Source organism: Oreochromis aureus, linkage group 7 (genome assembly GCF_013358895.1).
Source record: "Oreochromis aureus strain Israel breed Guangdong linkage group 7, ZZ_aureus, whole genome shotgun sequence".
Taxonomy (NCBI): Eukaryota; Metazoa; Chordata; class Actinopteri; order Cichliformes; family Cichlidae; genus Oreochromis; species Oreochromis aureus.
In genome coordinates, this window is record NC_052948.1 from 9265088 (window position 1) to 9292131 (window position 27044).

The 27044-nt window shown below is 39.5% G+C and overlaps 1 protein-coding gene across 1 annotated transcript in view; it reads left to right on the forward strand.

Moving 5' to 3' along the window:
• Window positions 1-11362: 11362 nt before the first annotated feature.
• The window catches only part of shank3a (SH3 and multiple ankyrin repeat domains 3a), a 214863-nt gene continuing 199181 nt past the window's right edge, over window positions 11363-27044 (forward strand). Inside the window, exon 1 of the mRNA XM_039614942.1 lies at window positions 11363-11426. The gene's annotated coding sequence lies outside the window, so the exon portion shown is untranslated. The remainder of the gene's footprint in view (window positions 11427-27044) is intronic.

Here is a 27044-nt window from a genome sequence, read left to right on the forward strand (position 1 = left end):
TGGGCCTTCATTAGCAGCTTCAGTGCTTTGCTAGGTTACAATATGTGACCAGATCACTCCTAATGACCGTGGAGCCACAAACAGTAATGAATGCAAAACGCATGAGTTGACTTAATGATTATTCTCCCATTTGAGAGTTTATCTTGATCAGCTGTCGGCAGATGTGGCTTCCTCTGCAGCCCATCCTGGGTACAGAGAGAATCTGATAAAGGTGAACAGATAATATGCAAATAAAAAAGTAAAGGACTTCAAACATGCCATCATGCAGGATGGAGTGTTCTTAGCATTCCCTCTGTACAGTTAACTTAATTAATGTTTTAACTGGCCACATTTTAACAAGAATATAAGCAGAATATAAAGACAGTGTAGTGTTTTTGTAATCGGTACGAGGATATCTGAAGTGATTTTAATGCATTTCTCAACAACTATAATTTTTCCTCCTAAGTTTTCCCTTCTTTGGCATTTTAAACTCACAAAGAGCTTAAAGACTTAAAGGTTTTGCACCACATTAACATGTTTGGAGAACAGATTATAAATACTTTGAAATATGATACATTCCAGTGCATTACCTCTCTAAAGTATGACCTTTCTGTCAGAGTCTACAGCAATAATGTTGTATTGTTTTGCATTTTACAGTATCATTGCTGTTCCTCGGGCTGTGCTCTTTTGGACAGAGATCTTAGGTGTCATTCCTGGGATGTACTGGAGCCACTTGCCCAGTTTGGGGGTCACAGTACATGAATACTGTGTGTAACTTTAATGTACTATATAGATATATGCTCACTGGCTACTTTGTTTGTTACACTGGTTGAACTGATACAACTAAGACAAATATCTAATCAGCATGACGGCATGACATGACAGTGCATTACAAGATGGCATGCTCTCAATGCATTTAGCCATGCTGACATGGTTAAAACAACCATGTCGTATAGTTGTTAGTGCCAGATTGGCTGGTCTGTTGAGCTACTAGGCTTTTCCCACATACCTTGTGCTACGTTTACAGCGAATCGTCTGAAAAATAGAAAATATTCAGTGAGTGAGTTCTGTGAGTGAAAATGACTTGATGATGTCAGACGCAGAGGAAAATGGCCAGACTGCTTTGAACTGACAGGACGGCAAAACCAACTCACATCATAACCACTAGTTACAGCCAAAATCTGAATGCATGCACATCATGTTCAACCGTGAAATATTTGAGCTAGCTCAGCAGAAGACCGCTCATGACAGCTAAGAACAGGAAACTGAGGCTAACACACCATGTCACAAAGCTTAGGCCATCTTAAACTGGCTCCTTGAACATGACAGACAAGTTAGCTGTTCTCAAACGGCGTCCACAGTCAACAGATCTCAACCTAACCGAGCACCTTTGGGATCTGGTGGAATCCTTAATTTGCATCTAGGATGCGCAGCTGACAAATCTGCATCATCTCCCTAATAATCTCATGTCAGTATGGGCAAAAAACTCTGAGGAATGTTCTCAGCACCTTCTTGAATCTGTGCCATGAAGAATTACAACGTTCTGGGGGCTAAATGGGGTCTAACCTGATACTAGCCAGGTGTACCTAAACATTGTAAACAGGTGTTAAAGCGGTACCATTTTGGTATCAGTACTTCTCAACTGCATAATGAAGCTCACTTTTTCTGGCTTTAACTACCGTGAAGTGCAGTACTGCTCATGAATGTTGCTTCCACTTCCAGTGCATTATTCACATGGAATTCATTTGATGGGGAAGCTGGAAAGGGATGTAAATGAATTTAACAAGTAAAGCAATATAAAGTGTCTAATTATAGTTTAGACTTTGAATTTGCATGGCAAGCTATCATCTGCATCATTTGAGGAGTGGCTCTTCAAGGAGATAAATCTCACTCTCTGTCAAATGGGCATTTAAGCTATCATGTTGCAGATCAGCTCCCACACCTGAGGTTGGTCCACAAGCAGATCTAGAGCTTTGAATCAATTACCACTTCAATGCCCACAAACCCAGATCCCATTTCTCTCTGTCACGCTCGATAAAAGCCATTCCCAGACTTTCAGCGTACATTCTCTGTCTCTCAGTGCTGGAGCTGCTTTTCATTTGTTTCACAGATCTTTAAAAGTGTTGCCCATTTCACATTTTGTGAACTGACTCAGATCTCTTTCTGGAGTAAAACAACCCCATGCAGGTGCGAATGTCAGAGTTTAAATTTTGACTTTATCCCACACTGACCTCACTCTTTTTTTTCTTTGTTTTTTTCTTTTATTTTTGAAGAAAAATTCAACCGTCAAACTGAATTACGTTTCACTCACTCAGCACGATTTCTTTGGGTTAAAGAGCTCATAACTTCATTGGTACAGTAGCACAAATGTTTGTCTTTTCTAAACTTTACCTATGTCTTGACTTCAGTTTATCTACAAAACTAAAATCTGTTTACACATGTTTAACAAAGATATATTTTGCTATATTTTCCAGGGAATACAGTGCACATATGCACAGATACACAAATTGTTTCCTTACTATAGGATATGGAAGCTAGTTCCATGTTGTTTTGATGAAAATAACACAGTTTCACATTGGTAAAACAGACAGACTTGTGATCTTCATAAACAAAATCTACTGCCAAGTGAAAGGCTGCAAAAATGATTGAAAATGAGTTCAAAAACAGAGGAGGAAATTAGATTTAAAGACACCCATTGAATGCGTGGTAAGATCAGTTGTGTAGATTCCGCACATCACAGTAACGCTTGAATTAGTAACACGTCGTCATAAATAATTCCCTGGACTTGAACGCACGTGTGTAAAAAGATTTGTTTCATACGGGCCTGATGCCTCATTCCCCTCTGTCTATATGGACAGCATTTGACACTGCTCAGCTGAAATCAGCAGCAGCTTTCCTTGAAGGTGACTCTCATCAGATTTAGTCAGCATTGTTCTGTTTCAACCATGAATATGTAAATTGTCCTTTTTGGCTCCATTTGTGGCTGAAGTGGATTGACTCATGGACTTTTAAATACCTAGAAATCTCATTGACATGAGTGACAGCCTCTGCCCTTCTCAGGTGGAGAAGTGAGAGGAATATTTGGACAGTTGAGTAAGCATACGTGAATGTGTGAGTGAGTGTGCAGGACTGTGTGGGCTGTGGGTGTGTAATGTATAACTGTACCAGCAAAGATCTCATGCTGCACCTTGGGAATGGTGATTATCTGGAGTAATTCCTAGTTCTTTTCATTTAAATCTGACAAATTGTCAGCCACAGTAATACAATTTTGCTACCTTTCAAAGAAAAGAAGAGATGGTACAGATCTTTATTGCACAGTGCAGGTAAACAATGGCTGGATCCCTTATAGGCACACTCTCGCACAGAGCACTTGTCAATTATTAATGCAGGTGTGGATTACCTCTGCGGAGAGGAAGAGTTTACATACAGGTAAAGAGTGAACCATTTCACTCCATCTGCCCCATTTCCAATTCCACTTTCATCTCCATCAGACCCCCTCAGCCATATCACTACCTCAGACTCTACAAGAGGACCTCTGAATCTGTCTCAGCACGCACAAAAAACACACATGGTAGCTAATGACTGGCCAGTTGCTGAAAGGCTTGTCTCCTTCCTCTTCTCACAGAGGAGGTATTCAGTCCCCCCCTCCAGCTCGTGTTTGGTCTGCCCTAGACTGGCTCCTCGTGACTCAGTTAAGTCCATCTCTTTTTGAATGGTCAGGTATTGTTTCACTAACCAGGATCCTCTTACCTCGGACAACAAAGAGAGGCCATCATTCCATCCTGACACACACACATACACACATTCACACATGCATACAAAGAGAAACAGACAGTGGAGAGCAGTCTGAGAGCAGCAGCCACATTTTTCCCAAGCGTCTGACTGGAAGCTGCAAGGAAATCACATTGTCTCCAGCGTTTCAGAAGAGTACCGTGTCTTTTGTCTCAGTGGTTCGTGTCTCACGACTGCATCATTCTGCGCTTTTGTCCATTTTGTCCGTGTGCACTTCTGAAGTAAAGTTGTTTGTGAGATTCTCTTCTCTTCAGGTAGGACAGAACAAATTAAAAAGTGCTGAAGTTGTTTTTAATGTATATGTGATTATAACTACTAATGATTATTAATCATCATTAAAAGCAGACTTGCATTCTTCACAGCAGCATAACACTACTGCCCTTAATCTGGAGTATTTTTTTAAACTTAAATGCATGGCATTAGCATCGCCAGTTCACCATGACATTAGCCTCATTAGTTTCACCTCTTTTTCAAAATTGCCCTCCAAAGGTTTATTTTTTCCTCTTCTTTTCCTCTTCTTAGAAACCTGAAAATGGACCAAAATGCTATTTCTGTTTCATAACAGGCTTAAAAAGCCAATTGACACACTGATATTCAGGAACAGAAATATGCCTAAATTATTATTCAGATTTAAAGTTTTTAATTTAACATTTTAGGAAAGTAGTAATCTTATTCAACTATCTGAAGCAACAGGGATCAGCAAAACGATTAAGGACCGAATATTGCAGTACAAAATCCTTCATCTCAAAAGTCTCAGATGTTCAATTAACAAATTCAATAAAGGAAGCTGTGTGGTAACAATAACAAAACCAGAAAAAAGCAACAGAGAAAAGAAGCAGCATGAGGACGTGGGTGAGAAACAGGATTTATTTGAAAAACTAATAAAAAGAAAGCTTCATAGTCTGTCCCAGGTCTTTTCTACATTTTTTTAACCAAAATGTTCTTAAAAGTAAGGATTTAAATTTTGGGATACTTAAAATACACCTTAGTTTAGTAAATGCAATGATCGTCTTGGATTCCTTTCATTGTTTGTGTCATATTTGATTATGAGCTTAAAAAAAACTATAAAACTCTACAAACAGTATTTTATCTCTCCTCCAGTGGATCATCATTACACTGCAGGAAATGGAGGAGATCCCTTCCTCAGCAGGTCATACATTTCCCAATTTTTTGTAAATACTGGTAAATATTAACAATAATTACACATGAATCAGCATATAACTGAATTAAAGAACACGGCGCTTTACTGAGCTGTAATTTCATGCTGGATATGTGTGTGTGTATGAAATATAGCGCTGTAGAGGTATATCTCTGTAAATCCCATTATTATTATTATTTAGCATTTTATGATGTTTTTCCATTTTGCCAAAGGCAGGCATTGTTTTATTTATTGACTTAATCTGTTTTATGTGGTTTATTTTAGGGCATTTTTTACATTTATTTTGACAGGGACAGTAATAGAGAAAAGAGGAACAAACTGCAAGGAAACAATATGTTGCTGATGATCCTCAGCTCAAATCCATTGCTTGTTGGTTTAAGTGTCCAAGAAATCTAGACTTGAACACTTGGAATGTACTCTTAGAAAATCAGGTGTGGATTCTGGCATTTTTGTTTCTTTTGCTTGGAGAGTTTACAACCTTTTCTGTGATAACTGGCTGTGAACAGCAGAAGTGTGCTGCTGAAGTGAGAAGGTAGAAAATTTATATGAAATAAGAGTTGGGAAAAGTAGAATTTGCTTGTTTCATAGACTGGTAGGCTGAAGAATAAACAACAGTTCAAATATCTCCAGAAGAGCTGTAAATCATTCACTTCACCTATTTATATAGCACCAATTCACAACAACAGTCACCTCGAGGTACTTTATATTGTAAGATAAAGACCCCACTGTAATCGAAAGAAACCCCAACAATCACACAATCTCCAAGCATTGGCAACAGTGGGAAGAAAAAACTCCCTAATAACAGGAAGAAACCTCCACTTTCTTCAATAGGCTGGGCGATAGGACAAAGTGAAGGAAGCAGGGAGAGACAGGACAAAAGGCAAACTATAGGAGAGAGACACAGACTTAATAACTGCTAATGATTAAACTGAATAGTGGTGTATAAACAAACAGAGAGTAATGTTTCTATATTTCGAAAACTAAACTGACACAAAATAAAAAGAAGCAAAATTAAAATGTTTTATATGCTGCAGTAGCAAATGTGAGAGCTTGGTCACGTGACTGACGCTGAAGCCAGGAAGCCACAGGTGGTAAACAGACTTTGTTGACATACATTAAAAGAGTGAGTAGGCCCTCAGCGCATCCCTTCCTGATTGCCCTGATAAACATGCTCTCTGTACGTCTTTTCTTCTTTCATCACTGCTGCCCTTAGGGCTCCTCCTCACCTTCGCAACCTCTCCATCTGTTTCAATTAGTAAGAGTGCAGGGTGGAGCGCAGAGGTCGATCACACAGGCACAAGGCTGCAGGTGCACCTACAGTATAACACACAGATGTCACTCTGTGCCTATTAGTGGGGAACATTGTCACAGATGAGAGCATGAGGATGTTACTGCTATAACAGAGCTGGAAAATGTAGGTTTTGGGGATGCTGGGACCACTCAGGCACATGGAGACAGGCACTGAGTGACAAAGTAAAGCAGAACTAAATGCTATAGTGCAGAGATATACCCTTACCTTCTCTCATCTTTTTATCCCTTGCACCTTCATCGAACTCCCTCGTGCCTGCATGACACCATGTTTGTGGTTCTTTTTTAAAAAAATCAGATGGTAGTGAAAACACCTCCCTGAGTAAAGTGCAACATGCTAAGAGTAATGGCTTAAAGCTGTTTATTTTATTCATTTTTTCTTCTTCTTGTGAGTAAGTCTGTCTGGCCACTCTTAACAGCATGCACATCATTTTAATGCAGCCAGCATTAACTAACTACAATGTGCAAAGACATCAGGTATACTCAGATGTCCTTTTCAGTGGACACCATAAGAAAATAAGTGAAATACAGAAATAAAAGTTATACAACAGGATTGCTTTCTTCCCTTGAGTATGTATGAAGCTCAGGAGACAATTAGCTTTCCTTATGCTAAGCATACAGACTGGGAAACAGCAGGCTTCACTCTGTCTAAAAAAACCCAAATCTGAAGTATAATATGTTCTCTTTTTTCCCCCCAATTATTTTTTTGTATATTTCTCTCCGGCAAGTGGAAATATTTAGAGAACTAAGATGCTGTTACCACAGGAAGGATTTGATTTCTCTCCCAATGCTCCCGCTGTCGGACAAAAGGCCATCAGACAATCAAAGTTCTCCTGAGTTGTGTTTCCTGTCAGTAGCCTAAAAAAGTTTCTAGGGTAGTACTTTCAAGTCCTAGTGTGTAATATCCAGTGTTGGGACTAACGCGTTATTAAGTAACGCGTTACAGTAACTACGTTATTATTGTGGTAACGAGCACGGTAACTAGTTATTATGCCAAAACCAGGAACGCGTTACTCGTTACTGGGATTTAGATAGGCTCGTTACTCGTTACTTCGTGTGGTGGATATCGCGGAGCTTCCACAGATTCAATAACATTAGCAAGTGGTGGAGGCCAGCAGGTGGATGAAGGAAAAGGGAGGCAAGAGGAGAGACCGAAGCGGCCGCCGGTCCGCGTGTCAGGTGAACTGAACTTCAGGTAAGAAGTTATGACCTGCAGTCTATCGGAGTCAGATATAAACCAAGTTTAGGTGGAGTTTATTTTCGGTATGCTGACATTTTCGTACTGCGTGCTAGCTAGCATGACGGAGTTTCTATACAGCTGGGTGGGTGCTATGTTACTGATGTTGAACTTTATTTTGTTCATACGGTTAATTATTAGAGTTGCCAACCGCCCCTAAAAAACAGAATCGTCTCGTATTCAGAGAAAATATTACGCGTTTCGTACTGAGGTGAAAAGGAACACAGTTTGTCCCGGACTTCAGCTACAATGAAAAGACACAAAGCTGAAGCTGCACAGCTGCCTCTTCTTCTCTCATTCTCTCCCGTTTCTACTTCAATCACGAAACTGATGAATGATCAGCTGATCGGCTTTTTCTCTTGTTTGTTTATCGCCCACTTTGCGCCAGAAAGAGGAAACCAGCGGATGTCGCGCTAAACAACAGCAGCACGTTTAAGCTTGATCAGCTGTTGTTAGAATTTATTTAATATTAATTGCTAGTATCAGCTGATGTTTGCTGGAGCCACAGCTGTAAAGCTGCTGGTCATGATATCGGTTTGGATATGTGGTGAGAGGGAAACATGCAGATGAAACCAGGAGATGTCCTTACTGAATCATCAGAGCTGAACAGGTGATGGAGAAACAGGTTTACCTTTTAGGTGACATGAATGAGTTGAAGGAAGTTATGAACTGTTTCTGAGAGACAAATAACACCAGGATCCTTTTCTAAGTAGCTGACAGCTGGTAACTGTGCAGGGGCGGGTCTAGCAAAGTTTTGCCAGGGGCCAGGTAGGGCATTAACAGGGAAAAGGGGGCACAAGGAAATACTTTTCTTTATTATTCTCATTTAAAATGTCTCGCTTTTAAAAAATAATTATCTGAGTCTTACAACAAACAATTGATAGATTGATACATATATACCATCAGAACAGTGTACATCACTGTCACAACAGTGTTTGTTTTCATTCAAAGGCTTTATGATTTTTCCTATAATGGTGGGCCGGTCTCTAGTCAAAATGCCCGGGACGATTGATTTTTTTGTCCCAGTCCAGCTCTGTATGCAGCTCATCTGCAGTCTGGTGTTACCTACATCTTCCTATTCAGAAGGCAGAATTTCCAAGTTCTGAGTACAATCAAAAGCACCACGACTGCAGTTTTTGTGTTGGATGTAAAAAGCAGGCTAGAATCATGGCAGCGGTCAACGACGGTCCAGGCGTGGGATTTCTCTCGTGGAAATGTGCACGTTATTTTTTTCCTTTCTATTGGTAGGTGGCACAGTGCACTTGTGGCAAGTAAGCAAGCTAGAAGACTGGCAATCTTGCTGGGTATCCAGTTACGGAAGCAACACATTAACAAGAGAATGCTGAGTAAAACCAAAGTTACTTTCCCTAGTAACTAGTTACTCTGAAAGTAACGAGTAACTTGAAGTAACTGAGTTACTTTTTTTAGAGAAGTAACTAGTAATGTAACTAAGTTACTAATTTAAAGTAACTTACCCAACACTGGTAATATCCATACTAACGCTGGACAATTAAAAGTTAATCTGGCACCACTTTCAGAAATTTGTCAAACATAGGGCCAAATTTTGAATCTGAAGAGTTTTATAATTATATTTTACAGGTCCCAGATGTCTGCCAGTCTGTTTTCCTGCTCTAGCACAGAAACGAGTGACTGAGTCATATCAGGCTAAAATCCATCTCTCTGTATCTGCAAAAAAGCCTCTCAGGGTGCTGGTGCAGTCATGAAGGTGATCAAAACCCTTTAGATCTGTACGTCTGCGTGCCCTGCAAATACCACAAGTCTTACTGCTTCCTAAGTGTCAGCTTTGACCCACCACTGAAATAAAGCCAAGGACCTCTGTGTTTGTGATGACCCTAATGAATGTCAGTCAGGTCAACCAATGGCACAGTTATACTGAGGGCCTTCAGGGATGAGTGATAGAGGATGTGATACCAGCAGAAAAGACTCAGATGCTCTTTTGACTCTCTCTCAGACGCAGGGAGGAATGCTAATGACATTTTCCCTGAAGAACTGAAGAAATACAGACAGAGAAGAACTAATGACTCTCTATCTCTGTGGTCACTAGCAAGCCTGCGGACAGCTTGTTAAATCTCACAGCAGACCAACAAGATGTTACTCAGAATGCTTAGAGCCATCTGCACACAGAAAATGTCTGGCATTTAAAAACAAACGTAAAAGTAACAGGATCCATGATAACAATACCAAAGAATTTAGAGGGTCGTCCCTGGTGTGTTTGCCCTGAAACGTGGGCGTAATACACAAGAACAAGATACAAGATTGAGTCATACTTAAGTATATTTTCATTGTTGATATTTCTATTATTTCAACATATATAATTTCAGTTCCATTAACTTGTTTGGGTGTAACGATTTCAGAGGAAAGCTTGTCTATCAAAACATTCTCCTAACAGAAACTCTAAAGGTCATTACTCAGTGTTCAGTGTTGTGCAGTTATGTATTCAACACCTTCATACACGGCATGTACACACAAAATGCCTTTTCAGCTTTTGTTACCACCTAAACTAATATCTGCTATCATCAATGCCAGGAGGCAGAGTAATTGGTTATATTAGAGTCTCTTCCTATGAGAATCCTGCCATGATTAAGAAAATGATCATACCCTAGTGTGTTATACAAATATGCATTCATACACACACATGCAAATGCGCGCGCGCACACACACACACACACACACACACACACTCTTACACAACAGAATCATAGTTCAGGAATTATAACCGAAATGACTCTTGTTGAATTGGGGTCATTAATTTATTGTACAGTGTACCAACATTCCTCTGACTGGAGTTCATCTTCCATCAGTACCCTTACAACTAGTAGATTGCAGTACTTTATTGTATTTAGTTCAAACATCATTATATACCCACAGATACATGTTGGAGAAGTATTGGATGGGTGAGCAATATGACAAAATTACTCTCCTCCGGAGAAGATTTTAGTACCATGAATACCAGAAGTTGTTGTTTCAGCTCAACAACAGGCAATTAGACTTTATAAAGAATAATTTCTCCCAATCTGACACCGAGTTTCTCTCTGTAGACAAAACAAATTCTGTAGATGCCTCTCCTTCATCCCTTCCTGCAGAGCAATGCCTGTAGGAGGCTCGAAGAATGACTGACGGTTTGTCTTTAACAACAATTGACTAGGATGAGGTCGGGACTTTGGGGCAAGACTTACAGTCATCTGTCACTTTTAGGCACCCTGTATCTCTCCTATATCTCATTTAATTTTGCTACTGCATGAAAAGAAGAAGTACAAAAAAAAGACAGAGGTCAATGAAATTGTGGTTCATTACTGTTCCTGTGTGTATCTGTGTTGACAGCAGATTATTTTTAAAGGCTTTGGGTGACAATAAATGGGCAGCAACAAGCAACAACACAGTAGTTTATTAGGCTATCCATAGGTCTACATAGATTCACAAATGAATTAGGTTTCTTTTTATAGATATGGTTATGATTATGGTTACATGATATATTTATTGATACAGTTTAAAGAGTGTACAGATCATTTACTGAAGTAAAAGGAAAAACTCAAAGAATCTAAAAATGCTTAATAATTTAAAAAAAATCTGCATTTAATCCCTTAATAAAAATAACTACTATAATACCAGTTATACTTTTATCATCATACTCTTATACTTTATACATGTAGTGGCCATAACACCTAAAAATGTGGCTCTCCAAACTTTACCTACAATGCAGTGAAAAAACATTATTGACTTTCCCCAGCATGTTTGTAGCAAAACATATAGAGTTATGTTTTACATTTTTATTCACATTTTAATTGAAAAAAAAATACTCATGTTGGATAAAGTAAGTGCCACTGCTAAATTTATCTCAAATTCACATCCATACAGGGCTTCTAGATGTTTTTCCAGGGATGAAAACCACACGAGGGAGTGACAACGCTCTGTTATTTAGACCTTTGACAGGTAGGACCTGCTGTTCTCTTGAAGACTGTAATTTCTGAACGGGTCTCTAAGTTCTTAAGAAAAAAAACTTTGAGTCTATGAAGGCACTTCAATTTTAACTGTATAAAATTTCACTATAAGGAAAATCTGCAACATAAACGACATCTCAGTCCAGCAAATTCAACAGAAGAGCAAGCAGTATGGTACAAAACAAAGGTTCTTAGAAAGTCTGTGAAATGATGTGCTTCTTGTCGCAACTCTTGCAGTTGTGACAAGGTGCATGAGGCATGTTCAGAAGGAGATTTTTTAAAAAATGACTGGGAGAAGAGAACAAGCTGTCTAAAAAGAGCATTAGAATAAAACTACACTTTGCCAATAAACCTTTGCTGAAACTGGGCCTTTTGGAATCGTGTGCTCTGTATAGATCAACCAAAGACAGTTATTTGGCGACAGCAACAGAGGGGATGTTTTTGCACACATACAAGATGTTTTTCTGGAGAAGACTGTCATAGCAGCTGTGAAGCATGTTGGAGGAGATGTGGAAGTTTGGTGTTATGTCAGTGCCTCAGCGAGTGGGCAGCTTAGAGTCACTAATCTCAATATGAATTTTGCACCTTTACAAAAAGTGCTTAGAGATAACATGAGAACATTTATATAAAGGCTGGGTTGACATCTTGTCTAAAGACAAAAAACACATAAAAAAAGTTAATACATTTGATCGCATTTTGAGATTATTGCTCTTCTCTCTTTATTTATTGTGTAATACATATCACATAATGCAAAAATATTTGGATTCCCTTACCTCTCTTGGTCCTTACAGTGACATCATTGGTTTATTGTCTTACTTGTGCAGGGTCATGTAAGTTGTGACTGGCTAATTCATGAAGGTCACATTAGAGCCCCTCGGCTCTGTTCTGAGGTGTTCGGTGCCTGTGCTCCCTGGTTCACCACTCCTGCTGATGTGATCTTCACTCTAATGACAGTGGTGACTTTGCCACAGGCTTTCCTGTTTCTCTCATTTTCACTGTCATTTTGTCTCTTCATCGCTTTCACTTTTGTTTGCCCTCTGTCTCCCCTTCTTCTAGGACTGATTTAACATTTAACATTAGAATGACCCTAAAAATGTTGACAAGTGAAACCAACTCTTCTGCATGTCTTATGTATTTCTCAAATTTTTTTTCAAACAAGTTAGAAAAGGTTTATTTATAAAGCACCTTTCAACACATATATTATAAATGACCACAGAAGCAGTAAATACCAAACAAACATAATAAAAAAGCGCAATGCCCCCAGAACCCCAATATAACATACAAAATTAAAATGTTGCTCTAATGTTAAAAAATAAAACATTTCCCAGGTTTGAGTGCAAATAAATATTATTGTGTTAAAGCTGAAAAAAATAAAGGTTACTGTTTAATCAAAATAAGAGACTGTAGAAGATGCAGAAGACTTGTACCCACTATACAGAGTCTTTTAAGTAACTTTAGAGAGGCCACTGGTGGTGTCATGAGCCCCCCGGGCTTTGTCTTATAGTAAGAAGACAGACTGCAACAAGTTGAATGATCTTTATTGCTTCTTAAGGAAGCCAAGTGTTGTAAGATTTGCAGTAATTAACTCATTGATTTAAAAAATCTAAAACAAAATGTTTAAGGTAATGTTAGATATACCACATGGGATCCAGAGTTTGACTTAGAGTCTTTGGAGAACTTAGTAGCCTCTGTTTATGCCCTTCTTTGAAATTATGGAAAATTTCAGTAGACATCCAGCATCTACTCTGTTAAAAGTCATCTGTATAAAATACATAAAAACACAGTAAAAAAGTCTCATAATGACATAAAAATAAAAAAAATTGAATAAGGTCTATGAGCAAATCCTTTATCTACCCCATTCCCAAACAACATTGTCAGAGGGCTCAACCATAACTATAAGTGAAACCTTTCAGTTAGACAGATGTTTAAACCAGTAGAGAGCACAGATTGATGAATGTTAATCATCGAGTCTACTTTTTAAAAGGTTGAGTCAAGAACCAGGATGATAAAAATGTCAATATCTGCCATCTGTTATGGCATAGAAATATTATTTAGTACCCTTAAGAGAGATTCTTTGGCGTGCCTTTTGGGGGGGGGGGGGATTGGGAACTACTTAAAATTAGACCCAGGAAGTAACATTGGAATTGTTACTATACTATTGCTGATATGGATCCAGGTCCAGTTTGTAATACAGGCCTGAAAGTGTTAACAGTATTTCCAAAGGTGAGCGATTCACTGACAATAGCCAGCTTAGGCCAGGGCCTGACAGTAACCAGAACCTGTTTAACAAAGTAAATAAGACAGTGGTTATGACACGTTCCACTGAGGTGATCAGAGAGAGGAGTGTGAACTTGTTAAGAGTGGCTGCAGGATTAGCTCTATCGATACCCGCGCAGGGAATAATGACTGAAATATTGATGATATTTATCTTGTCAGCAACAAAATTTGAAAAACAGTTTGGAAAGAGTATTAAAACAGGGATGTCCTACGGGGAGGCATTTAAGAGATGGCATCTGTGAAAAATAATAACTTGGAATAATTCAGACTTACAGAAAGCTTGCTGAAATAAGATCCCCTGAGCTTTTGCAGCTTATTCACGTGAAGTTAATAAATCTACTGTTTGGAGTTTTTTCACATGCGAGATTCTCGAGCCAATAGTTTTATCATTTAACCAGGGAAGCAGATTACTAATTGCTTTTTGTCTAGACCTTCAAGGGACAACCAAAAATTGAAAACCACCAGCAACACATACGCAAGTGCAAGCAGTTTAAGATTAACGTGAAATATGAGTTGATTTTTTACCTCCATGAATGTTTTTACTTTGTCATTTAGCAGCCCTCTGTTACTGTTGCATGTAACAGGAGTGTTACTATTGATTGAATGGGGCACACATACTCATTCAATATTTCACATACGTGATTGATGAATGCTACTGTTGGTAGATGAGAAGTTTGTTTACATCTATTAATCGTGCAAGTGATCAATAGAACAAGAGGCTTAATAAACCCATTGATTATTTTCTAGTGTAATTCTCTTGCAACTGCCACATCATTTAATTTCGCTCAGATCATCACACTGGAATAGAGGCATAAACGTCTTGCTTTTTCTCTGGTAACTCTCGCTTCCGTTAATTGAATGCAATGTTCTCAGTCATAGAACTCTTGCATGAACCGTGTTGTAGATCTGATATAAAGATACAAGGCTCATCGGAGCCTGAAAGAAGAAAGATAATTATTATAAATACAGTAAGTTGAGGATAGCTGCGTGAAAAAAACAGGTAGTTGGTCAACATGTCAGGCTCTTCTTTCTGCTACACTTCCACCACCTTTCTGTTAGTCTCCTGTTTGACATCCACCTATGGCAGGGGTCTCGAACTCCAGTCCTTGAGGGCCGGTGTCCTGAAACTTTTCCATGTGTTCCCTGTTGCAACACATCTGAATAAAATTAGTAGGTAGTTAGCAAGAGTATAGAACTTGACTGCATGCTGAGGTGGCAACCCCTAACCCTACTCAAGTAAATTTAAGTAAATGTAAGTGTTTACAAAAATGTACTTCTAAAAGTACTTTTAATGCACCTTGTTCATTCACTCATGAGCTGCTGTAACATGAATCGAAAGGTTGAATTGCTACCTCAGCATGCAGTCAAGTTCTATAGAGTCTTGCTAAGGACAGCGGCCCTCGAGGACTGGAGTTCGAGACCCCTGACCTATGGAAACACCTCTGTGGGGCATTGGAGTCACTGGTGCTTAACTCCAGTGTATCTCCTGACAACAGAGCAACAATTTTTGCTTCATTTTATGCAGATGATTTCACCCTCCACTATGACACCAGCAGAACAGAAGTTGCACCTTAGGCAAATAGACCGGCTGGCACTCTATCACCTTTGTGCAGTATGCAGCGGCATTTCACACATCGTTGTGCCACAGCAGTTGTTCAGTGAAATATCTGTGCAACCCAGTTGGCGGCCCTGCTATTTACCTAGTGTTTGCGTCTAGGTTGCTCTCAAGTTTCACACAGTAATTAGCACTGAAACATCTGATCTGCGGGTTGCACACTGTGAGCAGTTGTTGGTCTGCCTCTTCGGGTGATAAGTGGCTATATGTCCCTGACTGGTTTGTCAAGTTAAAAGGAAATCACCCACACATCTGGAGTTCTTCAGTGCTAATCTTGACTGTTTGTTTAACCACAGGCAAGAATGAAATTAATCTTACTTTGACAGCCGATGTTTTAATGTTTACAGGCTTGATTTTTTTGTGTCACATGTATCATTTTTGACTCTGTGCACTATGGCCTAGTGTGTGCACTATGGCCTAGTGTGTCTGTGTAGGGTTGAAGTCTCAGCAAAGCTTTATACACAGAATTAAGTGCACCTAACTGCTCTTGTTTTCAGATGGTCGAATTTTTCATCAACCTGATGCCCCCTTATTAAAAGCCCCACTAGTTAACATAATTAAATAGCTCAATTATAATCAGTGAGAGCTGGAACATTAGCCTGAGCTATCATGGAGCCGATGGAGGGCTCAGTAGCAGCTCTAACCTGCTGTTTACAGGCAGAAAGAAGTCACAGGCCTCAGTGTGGTTGGGCTCAGAAATGAAAAAAAGGCACAGTTGGACATTGATTGAGAGGCTGCAATTTACATACTGCAGAGATTTTGGACAAGTTCTCTGAGAATCTCACAGCTTCTGCTCCTGAGGTTTCCACACATAGAAACAGGATGGAGTGATAGACAGACAGACACCTAATATGCTGGATGGAAAGGACAGACACAGCCAGGTACCCATAGAAACAGACAAAGGAATAGACAGACAGACAACAGTCGTGCATGATTGTGCACACAAACAAACTGAGAATGAAGTAAATCCAATTACAGAGAACAACAGGGGGGCACATAAAACAATACGGCTGTTACACTTTCAATATCAACAGTATTAACAATGCCTAGCCATTACAAATGGAAGAAAATCAGTAATAGGAATTTGATGATTGCAAACTATTTCTGACTGAATTATTGTGTTTTGTTCATATGAAATGATCTTACTTAATTAACAGTGTTGAAGCTGAGTTCTGGGTCTTTGCCTTTGAAGTCTTGCCCTCTGCATAGAGTTGGAAAAATGTGTCTCATCTTTGGAGTTCCTTTTCTACAGTCTGTGCCTTGGTAGCACGCTCACTCTGATCACGATTCAGCTGTTGGCCAAAAACAAAGAAAACAGAGAAACTCATTACTGCTCTTCTGGCCTTCCAGTTGGATTTCTTTTCTCTCTTTTTTTAGGGTGGGGGCTGCAAAAAGTTTTTTCTGCAAAAAGAAATAAAAACAACATGTGACACTTAGTCATGTCTCATAGGGTGATAAACATAAGTCTGATGTAGCTCTGGGAGTTGGCTGTTCTTTAATATAGATTTGCCTTAATTCCTTTCACACCCTGTTTTTGAACAGTTTTTAATTTTTAGAACATTTTCTCAATGCATTTGTCTTTCCAGTGGCCTTGGGATCAGTAAGTCCATTTTTACATTTATACACTGATAACAGGGTAATGCACAACTGCCAGCTGCTTAGCTTTAGATTCTGAAATCTATATTTGAGCAGGGCAAACACAGCCCTACCATTCTGATTAATCTGTCTCTGTCACATATCTCAGTTGTATTTCTCTTTATCAGATCTGGGCCCAAGTTGTGCCTTCATTGTCTGTCTCTGTTCTGCCAGAAGTGGCCACTGGACAGACATTGGTAGGCAGAGGTCTCATACTCTCTCATCTCATAGCCAGGCAGAGGTCCAGATAATCCCTATAGAGGCAGCAGATCACTGTCTCTCAGTGGCTCAACAGCACCAAACTAGGAAGGCTGATAGGAGGAGTAATTAGTGCTTAACAGCACACTTGGTGTGTCTATGGGGGAGAGGGGGGAAAAGAAAAAATGAGACAGAATAGAAGCAATGGAAAAGGACAGATGGAGAGAGAAGGCTTGTCCTTGTAAAGTCACCATGCTCCCTTAGAAAACCAAGAAAAGTAATTGCATATAAGGTGTTTTTTTTGCAGTCCTCATTAGCAAAATGGTCTCCCACAGGGTAAAGGGTATAAAACAGAATTCAGGTTATAAGGAAAAATACTTACAGTGGGCTCTGCTATTGTATATTAGTCTTATCCTTATGCACGCATGCATGCATCTATGCATCTAGTCATTCTGTCAGCCTGTTGACCTCAGTACATAGTTGCAGAACAGCTGTTCCTTCAAAAGTTTTGGTGCATGTGTAGGTCAGCGCTTACTGTGTCTTTTATTAAGTGTGTCCCTCAGTCTGATTCTGTCCTCTGAATGTCCTGTGCTGCATTTGTTACTAAGTGACAGCCCTGGACATCGAGGTCAGAACACCAAGGCCACTGAAAACTTCCTGCTGTCAGAAGTTTTAGACTTAGGACAAATTATAATTGGTGATGTGATTTTTGAGAGACACAGAGATGTTTTGTTTTAAACCAAAGCAAATATGTAAATGTGCAACATTTGGTAATGGGTTGTGTGTTTGGTTTGTCTTTTATTTTGTACACTTCTTTGTAGCGTTTGCCTCTTTGTCCAAATACATGATGAATTTGATAGTAATAATCAAGGTTAAGCTGTTTTGAGAAAACTTTAGAGTGTATTTTGAGTTCGTAACACATTTCTTCTTATTAAATTTTAAAGAAAAAAGTCTCAAGGGCTTTACTTTTCAGAGCAGCAGCTTTACTAAAATAATTTCTCCCTCATGTATTAACAGTTTTTTCTATACTATATCAACAACTGCAAAGTGTAATAAATACAAAACACTCATCTTCTTTTCCACTTAAGGGTGGCTATTGCTCAGGAGGTAGGGTGGGGGCGGATCGATGCCCTGTCTGCATATCTAAGTGTCTGTGAGCAAAATACTTGTGAGTGTTTTTGATACTTGGACTATATAAAAAACGATGTTTGCAACCACCGTGAAGTTTTAGAGCATTTTTGCATTTTACTTCTCAAGTGAGAGGTAAGATCTTTTTTGTACTACCAGTCTTCCTCTGCTGCCCATGCAAAAGGACTCAAGTTTAAAAGAGTAGTTTTTTAGACCTATAAACTATGTCCATCTTTTGTATAGTTTATGGTTTGTATGACTAGGTGACTATAATAGTGTAAAGCAGTGGCTCACCCAAAATGCAAAAGATCCCCGGTTTCAGAGTGGGAGGAGACACACACACACCCGGAAAGGTTGTGTTGGGAATAGCATCCAACATAACAATATGCATCAGATCAAATATGTGGATCCATCCATTGTGGTGACCCCATGTGAATAAGGGAACAACTGAAAAAAGATGAATATTAGTATAAAGCACTTTAAGTGGTCAAAAATAGGCAAGGAATCTATAAATGCCAGACCTTTTATCTCAGTTTAAAAAGGCCAGTTTTCTGAGTTTCAATGAACTAAAGTTGTGAAGCAACTAGAAGTTATTGTACTCTGTTGCAACATAGTCACTGACATTAAGGTCACTTGGTTTCGAGGGAAACGAGGCACAAGGAGTTTGATTTCCCTGTTGGAGTCAGGACCCTTGAGAAGTCTTTACCCTGGAAAACCAGTGAAGAGAAATGCTTTAATAATCACACTTTCATTAGACTTCTACTCCCAAAACATCTAACACAATTACACCGATTAACACAGGTAATTAAACTCCTAAAGGGATGCACACATCTGTTTGTTGTGGTTTTTATGAGTTGAGAAACAGAAGCGTACATGTGTCTTTATCTGTAGATAAAGTCCATTAGTAGTTAGAATTTCTCACAAGTGAATACGGGTATGTGTTCAGGTACAAGATATTGCAGAAATGTCCACTAAAGGATTTTTTAAAATCTATATGCAGTTTATTAAACAGACTACACACAACCAACTAATCCATTTTTGTGAGACAGGTGAGTGAAATGACTATTGGGGGATACCTGAGTTCAACTGATGTCAGCAGGAGTTTGAGGTGGATTACTTATATGACTGTCACTCTGTGACAACCAGGTGAATCATAGAGCGGGGAGAAGACGAAGAAAAGGCAGAGTGATGGACAGGGAGGGAAAAAAGAGGAAATGGAGAAAGGAGGAATGTCAGATCTGGTGCATTGGAAGTGATCTTGGCAGGAAACCCAAGTTACCATAGCGACCTGGTGAAAGCTCTGCAGCAAGAAGCAAAAGAAAGACAGAGAAAGAGAGGAAGAGAGACCTTGAGGTATTGTCTCTCCTGCTGCATTGGTCTTTTATAGCAATATTTTGAGCATGTGTAGCACTTAATTAATGTGTATGAATACAGGTGTTTGCCACAAGTGCACGACTGACTGTCAATACTCAATGCTTATTGACATCATTTATGTTGTATTTATCATGACGATAATGGAAAAGCTTTCAACTATTACTTCATCTATTCCATTATTAAAGGCCAGTGAAGTAAATCAGGGTCCCGTTAGGCTCATCAGTGCCTAGCTCCACAGTCTGGCAATCCCTGGTTGAAAGGATATGAAGCAGAACTACATGTCCATTTTATATGAGTGCAGGCTTTGTATTGTGGATAGTAATTGGTAGTCTTTGATGAGCTGGACTGCTAGGAGTGATGACTTTAATAAGCTTATTCACCAGCGTGAAGATTCAGATAGGGATTCTGCCATAGACAACCGAGGGGATAAATGAACAAATACGCCCTCCCACACACACGCACATATATACAGCATACAGTATATATCCTGATCATGTCATATGAAGCTACATTAGGTAGTATTTCGTTTTTTTTCCAGCTGTGGTAGTGTAGCTGTTGTTGTGACCTTTACTTAGTTTGTGTGTACATGTTTGTTCATCATGGCAAAATGTGGTACTGTAGCGAGAACTACTACTGACTTTGGCAGGTGTTAAAACATTTGTTTTTGTCTGTTACATGGCACGTTTTGTCAACATGATTTCACCAGAATCGAGTAAGACGCAGTCGCTAAGGTTTACAGGTGTGTAGAAGCTCAAAGTAATAGCCTCTTTACGTTAATGCCCCTCCAGCATCTTTTTTGCAGCTGAACGCATTGAAACAGCACCTGTTCTGATTCCAACACAAAACTGTTTTTGATGTACTCTTCTGCCACTATTTTCCAATGGTGAAAAAAGTATTCATATCAATTACAAAGGTAGCAAAAATGCAAGTCCGCTAACTGTCAAATAAATGCAGTCACCAAAAATGAAAAGCCTGGCACAATTAACCCCAAAAATTCTACCAAAGTACAATATTTAGAGCAACGAAAAATAAAACTTTTAAGCCAACTTAGCCATGTTCCTATAATTGGAGCTTAACACCTCTTCTTTTCAGACTGAAAAAGAAATGCTTCTCTTGTCCAAGAGCACATTTTGGTTTTCCAGAGATATTCCTTTGACATATTTCCCTCTCTTTCTCCTTTATTCTCAAAGGACGTCAGGATACAAAAAGCATCCATTGGCCTGTCCGTCACCCTACTTATCATCCAGGATTCTCGTGTCATTGCGCTTGTGTCTCTCTGTGTTTGCGTGTCTGTTTTTGAATGTGCTGGTCGACATTGGTGAAGGCTTGCTTTGTTTGTATGCTCTGGAGACGCTTAGGAAATGTCAATCAAATTTCAGCTAGCACTACATGACTTCATGTGATCTTGTATTTGTTGAGTTACAAGAAGTCACCTTTTTACACAAGCAAGGATGGGTGGGTAATAAATCATTCCCTGTTCAATCACAACATGTTTTGAAAAGATTTCCATTCGACTTCCTGTTCTCTTTGTGTGTCTGCATGGTCAAAGAGTTACTCATGTAGTGGGGACATAAATAAGGAATGTTGCTTTTTTAAAATGTGGACTAAATTCCATAAAAATTAATCACATCTTAAATGGACTACCTCGTTTTCACAAAATTAATATAAGTCAATGCAATGTTCTCACAAAAGTTGGATACACAGGTGCATACAAGTGTGTGTGTGTGTGTGTGTGTGTGTGTGTGTGTGTGTGTGTGTGTGTGTGTGTGTGTGTGTGTGTGTGTGTGTGTGTGTGCGTGTGTCTGTGTGTGTTTCTGTCAGTGTGTAGTGACATCTGGCACCACATGTGAAAGAGATTAAACATTTCCCACAAAAATCTCATTTCTCTCCCGGGCTCTTTTCCAATGTATTTGTCACCATCGCAACAAATCAAACAATGCTGCTGAAGTCCCAATGAGAGCATTCAGTCCAGCCTTTGCCTATGTGTCGCTCTATGCGTGTGACTTTTCCAAGAAATCACTCAAAGTCCGCTTCGAAAGTTTTTTTTTTTTTTTTTGGACTATTGAATTGTTTGGACTGAGAAAGTGGGCATGGAAAAGAAACCCAAACAGAGCACTGGCAGAACAGAACATTTATACAGAGAACCCAAACTTGGTAAGCAGACAAGCAAATTTTACACTGATTAACTTATCACCACTGATATTACATTACTGTAATATATTAGTAATATATTGTATAGATTACCCTTGTGGTGTCAAAACAGAGGTTTCATGTGTATGCTATGAGACCTATTATGTGTCCTGTTATGTCTGGTATGGGGTAGTTGGTAGCAGAGTGTTTGGATCTCACGTGGAAATTATGGTTCACCGGTGGTAGAACATGGGCAGTCAGTGGCCAGCTTCAGACTCCCCAGTGTCAGATACAGGCCTGATCAAAAAGTTTAAGATTACTTGAAAAATGGCAAAAAAAAATCATATTTTGCATGGCTGGATCTTAACAAGGTTCTAAGTAGAGCTTCAACATGCAACAAGTTCCAAACACAAACTCAGTAATGAGTAGCTACATTGTTATTATTGATCACTTCTAAAATTCACTGCAGCATGCTTGACGCAAGCGTTTCCATGAGGTGAGTGGGAACATTTCTCCAAGTAGTGAAGACAGCCGCACCTACCTAGGGCATCTGCTGTCTGGAACCATTGTCTGTTTTTGTAAACTTCCTTTGCAATCCATCCCCAAAGGTTCTCAATTGGATTTAGATCAGGGGACATGCAGGATGTCCAAAAGAATCATCTTATTCTCCTGGTAGAAGTCCCTTGTCCTGCAGGCACTGTGTACTGTAGCATTGTCCTGTTGAAAAATCCAATCATTACCACACAGACGAGGGCCCTCAGTCATGAGGGATGCTCTTTGCAACATCTGGACATAGCTAGTGTCCATTTGACACCCCTGCACCTCCTGAAGCTCCATTGTTCCACTGAAGGAAAAACCACCACAGACCATTATGGCGCCCCGTCCACTGTGGCGCGTAGAAAACATCTCAGGTGGGATCTGCTTGTCATGCCAGTAATGCTGGAAACCATCAGGACCATCAAGGTTACATTTTTTCTCATCAGAGAATAAAACTTTCTTCGACCTCTCAATGTCCCATGTTTGGTGCACTCTTGAAAAGTCCAAAGTTCTGTGGCAGTCAAGGAAACAAGGCTTTTGAAGACATTTTTTGTTTTTGAAGCCCTTCAGTCTCAGGTGCTGTCTGATGGTTATGGGGCTGCAGTCGGCACCAGTAATGGCCTTAATTTGGGTCGACGATCATCGGGTATCTTGACGGACAGCCAATTAGATCCTCTGGCTCAGTGCTGGTGAAATGTTTTTGGGTCTTCCACTTGACTTTTTTGTTCCATTACCCTGAGGATCATTTAAGAAATTCCAAATAACTTTCTTACTGCTTCCCACCTCAGCAGCGATGGCGAGCTGCGAGAGACCCTGCTTATGCAGTTCAACAATCCGACCACATTCAAAAAGGGAAAGTTTTTTTGCTTTTGCTATCAGAACTTCATGACAGTGTGAATACCTGACAGAAAATGACAATGAATCCACATTTTTGCAGATTTAGCTTTTTAAAGGCACGTGGTCCTAAACTTTTGATCAGCTGTAAAACAGCCTGTCTCAGTTTAAGCGTTGTTTTCAATAAACTGCATGCTCAAAAAATATTTTGTCTCACTCCCATTTCTTCTTGCTGCATGCTGAAGCTCTACTTGGGACCTTGTTAAGATCCAACCATGCAAAATATGATTTTTTTTTTTTGCCATTTTTCAAGTGGTCTTAAACTTTTGATCGGGACTGTATATGTGGTACAAATGGTTTGCGAGCTACACTTGCTTGTGTTCTTGTTTGTCCATCTGCCACCTACAGAGAAGAGCAAAGTTTTAAGTTACGAAAAGCTAAAAGAGAAGCTGAAAAGTATCCACTGCAGCCACTGTCTGCAGTATTCAGCAATCCACTGACACAGCTTCATCCGTGTCAACCACCATGCAGTTAGGATTTTGTAGGGCTACGTGGAAGCACACTTGCCTGTGAAAACCGCTTCCAGTAGGATCTCCTGGGCAAATAATTCTACAAATGGATAGAACTGTGGTTGGATAAATTAAGTATTATTGGCTGAAGGGCAGGGCGGTGGATATGACTTGCTCCAGAACATCCTGTGGAGGCTCAATTGGATTGGGATCTGGGGAGTTTTGAGGTCAAGTCAATGCCTTGGGCTCTTTGTTGTGTTCATTGAACCATTTTTCCACAGTTTTTGTGTAGCAGAGCCAAAGACTGTGTATAACAGAGAAACACAGCCAATATGATGCCACCCATTGCTTCTCAAACCCCCATTTTGAAGCCTCAAAATGTGAGTTCAGCCTGCCAGAGTGTAGGGTTTGTTTGTTTGTTTGTTTTGTTTTTTGAAAGGGAGAAGTGGGATATAGGAAAAGGTAAAAAGCTATTTAGAGACATTACTTGATTAGGGGCAGGAGTCATATCTAGAAATTCACATCAGTGTCAATAACAAAAATGTGCAAATCTTTGCATAGAATATATGGCAGACAGTGTAGGTGTTTCTGTATAGTGCTGAGAGGGTATTTCTGTGGTGCAAGTGATCACTTATTTCCACTCAGCAATCATTACAACGCTCAATTTCATATTGCGCTGATAGTTAGTATTGATCGGGTCTTTCTGTGTGTGAGAGAAAGACTCAGGGTCATTTGCACTAGATATGAAACTAACAGAAAAGCTGCAGGGTCTCCATGGAAACCAGCAGCCATGCTTCTCCATCTTATGTTAAGGGGATTCTCATTCAAGAAAAAAACACAATTTGACATATTGACCTGTGACTTCTAACTCTCAGCTTCACAGGAGCATAAATGCTTGTGTTTGTATTTTTGTCCCCCTGTAATACAATCACATAACCTGAAATTGAAATTGTTTCAACTGAAAGGTGGCTCAGCCAAGATCTGAAGGGTTACCTTAGAAAATAAGTCCAACTATCACACACATCAAGTAAGTTATTGCTTTTTGTATGAATGAAATTCAAGAAAAGAAATTTGGGATGAATGACAGATCTATACAAAGTATGAATCTTCAGTCTGTTGGCTCTCAGTTACAAAGCACACACACACACACACACACACACACACACACACACACACACACACAAACACACACACACACACACACACACACACACACACACACGCACACACACGCAAACACGCACGCACACACACACACACACACACGCCAAAACAAAAACAGGGGGTGGAGACAGAAGATTACTGGCAGCTCCTCTTTCATGAGCAAGTGTTTGTTTTTATGTCAATTAACAAAACAGGGGTTCAGCATAATGAGGCTAATGAGGAAGCACATCATTTGGCCCAGCTACTTTAATGATCTGTCAGTGGAGACGCAAAACACACACACACACACATTTTCTACGCATTTCAAGTGAGGGTCAGTAGAAAAGTTGATGAGAGTTAAAGCTGAAACTATGTATTGAATTTGTTTGATTTGCTGAAAAACACTAAAATCCCATTTTTCCACAGCCAATAACAAACACTTGGAAATGGTTTACAAAAGAAATGATTTCGAACCAATGACAATATATTGAGTAAAGATTGTAATCCACCAAGATCGAGCGACTTGATTATTTAAATTATTAATCAGTCTGAGTCATCATAACTAATAATGACTGCAATCAGAGTCTTTTTCATGGCTGGTGATAAGTACTCTCCATTTCCATTATCATCATCATGGGTATGGTTGTCTACGTTCCCTGTAGTGATGCGTTGAAGTCTGATGCTGGTGATAAGCCTAATCAGGCAATTATTACTGGTGTAGCAAGAGACTGTGTGTGTGTGTGTTTGCATAAGTGCATGTAACTGAATTTGAATGTGTCATTAAGGGTGCGTTAGCATGCGTATTAGCCTTTAGTGACAACCATGTCAGAGTTGGTTCAGGTCAGCTCTTATTGTGATAGTGGGTTTGCTGAGAAAAACGAGCATACATTCTTGAAGCGCTTGTAAGAACTAAGAGAACCTTTAAAATAGTTCAAACCAGAGCATAATTATTATTAATTATTTTAATCAGTTCTAATTCATCTCTAAATTCAGTTCAGGTGGCTCTCAGAGGGGTCCATGCTCATCTGCAGGCACCCCATTTATGCATTTTTTTTGCAAATCACTGATTTGCTTTTATGTGAAATGTAACTGATCTGGAAAAGGTTCAACAAAATGCTTTTTCACCACAAAGTGAAAAACAGACTTTATTCATGTAACTAAATAATAAAATACACTTAAAAAGCAAGACAACAGACAACAGCAATACAGACTGTTGTCTGTATTGCTTGCTAAACCCACAGCCCACACGAATAGGGTTCTTTCATAGCCCAACCATACTGTCAGGTTGCTACATATATTTACATAGTACATCCTTGATGTGGGCCAGACACTGAAATCTAGTCAAATGTGTGACAGCAGGTGTATTCATGGTGGTTTGTTCCTGCCTTTCTGTTTGATTGCTGTTTCTGTGTTCTGCATGGCTGAACACTGAGCCAAACAGTAACACCACTTTTCTATCTTTGTGCACAATACACACACAGGCACAAACACACACAGAGGGGGGAAAAAAAAGTACAGTCCAATTTATTTACACCACCAGCTGTTCTCACCTCTCAAAACGGGCTATCAGAAACACTTCAGTGTGTCGGAGACAAGATGGACACAAAATTGAATCTCTTTTGCATTAATTAATCCAAGCTCCTTAATAAATATGAAATGAAGCGACACTACAGATGGGAAAAAATGGCTGTTTAAACACAGTGACATACTATATCCAAATATTGCAAAGTGAGTAAATGGTTAACATGGGCCCCTTTGGCCACACAGCAACAGTTGTGAGCCTGGGCATTTTTTCTGGGTCTGACCTTCATTTATCAGGTTGTTTATTCACCGAGGACTACACACATTCCAGCCTGGCAGCATGGATGTGAGAACAGTTGATGATGGATTAACAGAGGAAGACACTTGGATCGGTTTAAAGCCAGGAGATGAACTCTGTGATTTGGTTCGTCCTGCTTCCCTCTAAAAGCTGCCACTTTCATTTCTGCTCTGGTTCTCATTTTTTGACACTCCATCCGTCAGCCCTCTGTTAGTTTAAAAAATTTTAAGCAACACATTTTTCATATTCATTAGCCCTTTATCTTCATCCTCAGCCACATATTCACAAGCAACCAGAGCCCTATCTGTCTTCTAATCCTGTTATCTGTCTTTATATTACTTGGTTTCTTTTCCATTATCTGTTCAATTTTTTTCTCCACCTTCATAAACAATTAATCAATCTCTTCCTGCC